General features: G+C 37.0%; 1 protein-coding gene across 2 annotated transcripts in view; it reads right to left on the bottom strand.

Annotated features, from left to right (window-relative positions):
- Positions 1-6,988, bottom strand: part of LOC107618828 — an 11,243-nt gene that overhangs the window by 1,277 nt on the left and 2,978 nt on the right. The window contains exon 4 of one of the 2 annotated variants that reach the window (XM_016321002.2): positions 5,750-5,824. The exons of the other annotated variant lie outside the window; for it this stretch is intronic. The gene's annotated coding sequence lies outside the window, so the exon portion shown is untranslated. Of the gene's footprint in view, positions 1-5,749; positions 5,825-6,988 lie in introns of those variants that run through there. 2 annotated transcript variants of the gene reach the window in all.

Below are 6,988 nucleotides of genomic sequence, written 5' to 3' on the forward strand. Positions count from 1 at the left end.
TCACTTTGAAATCAAGTTTCAACTCTTTTCAGCCTTAGCTTTAAAGATCTCATTTCTCAAACTATCTCAGGTTCATAAGCCACTTTTACTCAAGGAAAATTCCCCTTTTAAAACAAGCCACTCTCGGCATTCTCTTTCCAAAACTTCCAAAACCAAGGCAAGTTAAGGATTTATTTCAAAGTATTCAAAATCACCCGTCCAACAATGGGATTTTATAATAAAAGCTTTTCGGCAGAGTCCCAAGTCTTTAGAGAAGGTCAACCTATATCAATTCCTTAAAATTCATTGAAACTCTTAAAATCATGGATTCTCGGTTCAAGTAAATAAAACTGAATTTATTATGAAACCGACCATACAAAATCACAAGTTCCAACCCGGTCCAAAAATCAACTCATTTGAAAAGGAACCGGTTCATTTGAATCAAACCACTTTCAGGTTTCTTTCTGGAACCCATTTTTATAACTCTTCCAAAATGCCTCAAACTTAATTAATCAATCAAAAGTCTAGATTCCTTTGAAATCACTAAAAGCTCCTTTTTATATTGAAATCAATATTAGAGCATCATTCTTTCTTTCAATGATTCAAACGGTAAAAATAGTTCATTTTTAAATAAGTCAAACTCAAGGCATAAAGTTCACTAAATAAATTAAGCTTGAAAATATAAATATTCTCTTAATAAATCAAATAATACAACTTCTCAAATCCAATTCTTTTTAAATAACTTTTCAAACAAGACTAGAATTTTGTAGAAATTTCGGCAGCACCTCCCCTAAAACTTGGACTTTTGCCACCCGGTTCGGGTCCCAACTAAACAGTTTCTCATTCCTTTTCAACAGCTCAAAACCAGAAATCAATTCAAAGCAAGCTAAATCCAACAGTCGCCTCAGTGGCATATCTCAACAAAACCATTTCAAAGTCAACTCAATATCAACCGATTTAACTCATTTCCAAAGCTTTAAAGAAACAGTTCAGTAACAAATCATTTGTCCAAGATCAAATCAATTAAAGTAAACCAGGCTGAATTCAAAAGTGCATTCAACTTTTCACATCATCAAATAATTGACTCAAATCAAATCAATCTTCAACGGATTAAACTCAGATTTCAAATTTTTAAAGAATCACTTCAAAACATTACATTTCACAAAGCCGCACAACAATTCAGCCAAACAAACATCCATAATCATTCGAGTCAATCAAATAATACATAAGGCAGATACAATCATTAAATACACCATATCTCACATCAGTATCCATATGTAATAATTTCAATACATAAAGTATAATTTTGGAAAGCGCCCCTACCTCAAAACGCAAGGTTCCATAATCCAAACGCCTCACAGAGTCCTTTCCGCCTCAACCCGAACTGACGGCAATCAAAACCTCAGCTCCCAGCCACTTTCGCAATAACCACAGCAACACTAATTGCAATATATAGTAATCAGGACTCGACCTCACGTTACCAAAACTCATATTCATTAACCAAACACAACCGAATACTAACGCGAGGCTTTTTCGAAACATAAGATACTTACTGTAATACAAAAATGAAACAGTAACGGCCTCTGAACCGGTTTGGCGGTAGCCCCGATAGCCACCTCCAGCGGCTGCGGCGACCCAACTCCGGCGACGGTGACTGAAACCAACATGCCGCGATAATAAGACTCCCATAATCTCACAAGAAACGAAAACCAAGTTTGAAACCCTTACCGGCATACTTTTCCGGCGACGACAGCAAGGTCTCAAGTGGCAGAAGCTCAGCCCGGAGCTCCGGCGGCCATGGCGGCAGATTCTGACGGCACGGCAGCAAGGGTGGCGGAATAACCTACTACCATCGCGCATCACCCTCTCTGCAAGCTCCCTCGTGCGCGTTCTTCTCCCATTCGTGCCTCCAACGGCACCGACGAAGGCAGCTTCTGTGGCGACGGCAAGGAGGTTCGGGGACGGCAAGGAGGTTCGGCGACGGCAAGGAGCTCCGGCGGTAGTGGACTGCAGAGAGGTCAACGGCGGCGAGGCAAGGCGCGGTGGTGACGCAGCTGGATGCGCGACTTCTCTCCCTTCCTCCACGCCTCTGGCAGCGGCGGCCAAGATCCCAGCGATGGCTTCGTTCGTCGCCCCTTCTCTCTAGGTCGCCCATTCTCCTCTGTTCGCGCGGCAACAGGGGCAAGGCACGACGGCGAGGCGACGGCTCGGTTAGGGTTTAGGTAAATTAGGTCTAGGGGTAATTTCGTAATTTCACATAAATTGAGGATAATATAATAATTGAAACCCAAATTAAATCCAACACTAATTGTATGTATAAAATACTATTTGTTCATCATTTTCACAAATTATTTTCAATAAAATGCCCAAATCTAAAAATTAGAAATAATATACTTAATTTCTTCATTTTCTAAAATAGCAGTATTAATATTTAAAATATTAATTACTTAGTCCAAATTATATAAAATTCTTATTATTTTATAACTATCAACTGTATAATTTAAATATAGAAAATAATCCAATAATGATAAAATTGGATAATAATCATAACTTATCTCAAGTTCAATAAATCAAAACTTGCCTTAATTATCCTTAATAAAATAATCTCTGAAATTAAGGCTATAAATAACTATATGATTTGAGACTTGATCATAATAAGACTTTTCAAAAGTTCTGGGTCTTACATTCTACCTACCTTATAAAAATTTTTGCCCTCGAAAATTGATACAAAATGAAAAAAATTACATAACAGTTCACCCTTGAACACATTTAAGGAAGAAGCAAAAATATCTCAAAATATAATCATATATATACGATTTTAAAAATACTTTGATCGTAATATGCATAAGGGTGCAATGGTAGGAGTGTGATTGCAAAGCAAACGTTACAAGGTAGGCTCAATGCAAAAGATAACATGGGTCAATCATGTGATAGTAGGGCAAAGTATCAAAGACTATAAAACAGGATGGGGTTAAAATGACGTGCTTAACATCTGCACACTAATCTCATATCAACCTCAAAACTTCAACTTTCCAACTCCATCAAGCACTTTACAACCCCCCATATTCGATCATAAGCCTGACAACCGCAAATACGTTCGCAACAAACAAAACACCCACAACTTGTAATGTTGCACACCTACCGTTTCAACTTCCGTATGCACATATCACGTCTTAAAGAACTAACGCATCGCGTTACTACGTCTACAGATCACACGTGATATCAAAATAATTCTCGAGTCTACTCAGAAGGATACAAGATTTAGAAAGGAGAGTCAAATGTCAAGGATACTACTCATAGATTTGAGGGAATGTATCCAATTTCCAGATAAACAAAGATGCTCAAGCAATGAAGTTTGCTAGAAATAAATCAATTGACAACTTCAAAGATAACCCTTGGATCAAAGAAATTCAATAGGAAGAAAACCAGCGCATCAGTTTGAAACAAACTCAAGCCGAGTCGAAGAAGTATAAGGTTATAGAAGAGAATATTTCAAACCTAAGACAGAACTCACAGAACTCAAGAGCACGATTAAAAGTACTTCCGAATACATTGTTCATAAAGGAACCGAAACTTGCGGAAAAATCACTTCGCAGTCTAAAAGAAAAGTTATGTAACAACATCCTTCAAGAGAGTAACAAAAGCATAAATGTGGCTTTACTTCAATACAATTTCATGTTGAAGTAGATCATGTAGAGTTTTAAAAACAAAATGCACACAAGTTTGGCTAAGAGCTAAAATATTTCTTCAAATATTTTAGAAGGATAGTTAGGTGCACAACCTAACCAAAAGCAGTTCATAAAAACTCGGAAGTAATCAAATGCTTGTTCAAAATTCTCAAAATTTCATATTCAAACAAGCGTGTATAACATTTATAGCAAGTACGAAAGAGGAAGTTAAACTCTTTTTAGAAAAGAAACTCCGAAGTAAAAATTTGCTTACAATTTGGTAAAGGAAATAAGTAGTGCGTTACAAACGAACCGATTTCCAACAAGAAACAAGACTCCAAAAGTGTTCTTGAAATCACCATCTCAGAAGGATATTCAAGGAGTTTAAGATGTACTAAAAAGGAATCAAGCCATGCAAGAAAGGATCTTAAACCAAGATAGTTCGAACAAGATCCACTAGGCATGAAACATCAAACAAGCTTTTAATTGATTCAAAAGAATACAAAAGTCATAGGAAAAGACAACTCAATCATTAGTAATTTTTCAAGGATAAATCTTTGACAAAAACTCTTGTAAGGATAGTGAGAGGATAAACGATGCACTATTTTTTAAATAAATCAAACTGACTCATAAGAATGAGATTCACCAGAGAAAGGAAAGTTGAGATTGATTGTAGTGCTCCCAAAAGGTAGATGTATAATTAAAAACAAAATCACGTATGACATTCATAGAGATGAAAAGCTTAAAAGAGACTTTAGTCCGCTCATAAGAAGAAAGTCATGAGTCCAACATTTTTTAAAAGAATCACAATAGCATCAACAATGTAGTATGCTAAACCGAACTCAAGTTAAAAATAATTTAGGTAAAGTTTATCAACAAAAATCAACTGGAATAAAAGTGAAGAATCCCCTTTCTTTCCAGAATTTTGAAAAATACCCCAAATACATAAGCAATTGAAGATGTGCATTGGAACTATAGTGAAATTACTAGAAAGTCAAATTGTAATTTTAAAGTAAATGCAGTTCCATAAACCAGAAAAAGTACAGGTGAGGCATTAGAAATAAATAGTTGTTAAACTGTATAAGAAATCTTCAAAGTTCCACATATAGATAAGTGTATATCTAGTCAACAGCAATTTTTATAAAAATCTCAAAATTAGCTATAATCACTATCAAATAAGAGGAAAACTGAATCAACAAGTTCTCTAAGAATGAACTCGGAACCCGGAGTTAAAAGTCACAACACATTAATACAAGTTCAAGGCTATATCAAAGAATACTTGAATCAAGAAGAACTCAAACAGAGGAAGATAGATGCAACAAGGATCTTAAACCAGCATATGCACTTAAGGTCAAACAAGAATGCATATGGATAGAGGAATAGAGTTGAAAAATCAAACTACTTTTCAAAAAGGACTAGCAAACAAGAACTTCAAGTTAGGATATAAAAGAACAGGTCGACTCGAACAAAATTCAAGACACACAACTGAATAGCCTCGAGAAATAGTTTCCAACCTTTCCAAAACTCGCGATTCGCTTTACTCAAAACTCGGATTTCATCTATGATAACTCGTCAGTGCTTTCATATACATAATTCACTAGTATTAAGCCGGCCAAACTTAATACCAAAAATTATGCAATGCGAGACTAACAGCGTTAATCGATAGACCGTCATGTGCATAAAGCTCTAATTCTCGTCATTCGACAAGACCTAATACATGACAAACACTTAGAGTATGCAACTAAAGCATAGTCGGTCCATTCCTCAGGCTCTACAGGAAGGACTGCTCTGATACCATAATGTAACACCCTAACTACCAAAGCTCACGCTTCCGGCTGCACGACTCTGATAGCTCGGACATTACGACGACACTTATAATATTTAATACTAAAATATGAGCCTATTTAAAACTTTAAACCGCGAAATCGCTCCCAAAAATACTTTCATCCGATAACATACATCCATAGATACCATGCAACTTACAAAACTCATAAAGAGTACATCCATATATATATACACATATATATAAATAATATTACAAGCATTACCCAATACAATTCCTAACCCTCTTACAGAATATATCAAGATAAAGGCGAGGGTACAATAAATAATCTAAAGCAATACAGAGCATCACAACAGCAACTAAATAAACTCTTCGAGACTTCAGCGCCCATATCCTGAAAGGGGAAAAAATGTAGGGGGGGTGAGAACAGCATCTTCGAAAGGGTTCTCAGTAGAGGGTTTTTGGGAATTACTGTAATAGGATACGTGAAGATAAACCGTACCAGTGATTAATAACCATCTTATACCTCTTTTCAAAAACAACGGTTTACAATAAATAGAAGTCTGAAATCTTTTCTGAAAGAGGAACAATTAAATTCTCAAAAACTCAAAAGCCTTTCAAAATGGTTTATCTATGCTGAACCAAAATATCCCTTTATATCTTTCCAAACCGGAAACACACAAAACCGAAACCAACCATCGGTCCATCTCATTTCAACCACGGCCCTAGGCCCAAACAAATCCAACCAACAATCAATCACCACAATCCAACAGAGTCCCAGTTGCAAACACAAATAGGAAGTTCAAGCACAAACAAACAGTTACAGCAAGTAGAACAATTAGCAGTTAATCACATAAGCAAACCAAGTACAATATGCACACCCAAACAATGTCACATAGATGCATATGATGCATGCCTGTCCCTAGTGGCTGATGATATCATCTGTCGGTTATATAGCCAACCCGACACGTCCTGGTAGCTAACCATGGACAGAAACACCCATCGCGGAGCAAGTAGGTTTGAACTACAACCCCATTGCTACTACCCGCTTGACCCAGAGCCAGTGGAATAACCACTACTGCGGCTACTACCCAGGCGGGTGTTTAAAAGCTCAACCTGGAACGAGTGGAATCACCACTACTACCGCTACTACCCAGGCGTCACAGTCTCTAACCTGGAGCAAGTGGGACGAACAACAACCCTTGCTACTACCCAGGTATCTCAAGTACATATTCATTCAGTCCCAGCCATGGATCAACATCCATCTCAGCCATCCGGCTTAAATTCATAATTCATAGTCAGCCATACGGCCCATAACTCATTTGGCAATCAGCCATAAATCAATATCATACACAGCCATTCCGGCTCACGGTTCAATCCAGAACAAGCCAATATTCATAATCATACACAGCCATTCCGGCCCATAACAAAACAACACTTCCACCATCCAACGTCATCAAATTCATAAAACTGGCATTTAAGCCATAAATCACTTTTTCTCAAATCGCTTCACTTTGAAATCAAGTTTCAACTCTTTTCAGCCTTGGCTTTAGAAATC

The sequence above is a fragment of the Arachis ipaensis genome, chromosome B01 (genome assembly GCF_000816755.2).
Source record: "Arachis ipaensis cultivar K30076 chromosome B01, Araip1.1, whole genome shotgun sequence".
In the NCBI taxonomy this organism is placed as follows: Eukaryota; Viridiplantae; Streptophyta; class Magnoliopsida; order Fabales; family Fabaceae; genus Arachis; species Arachis ipaensis.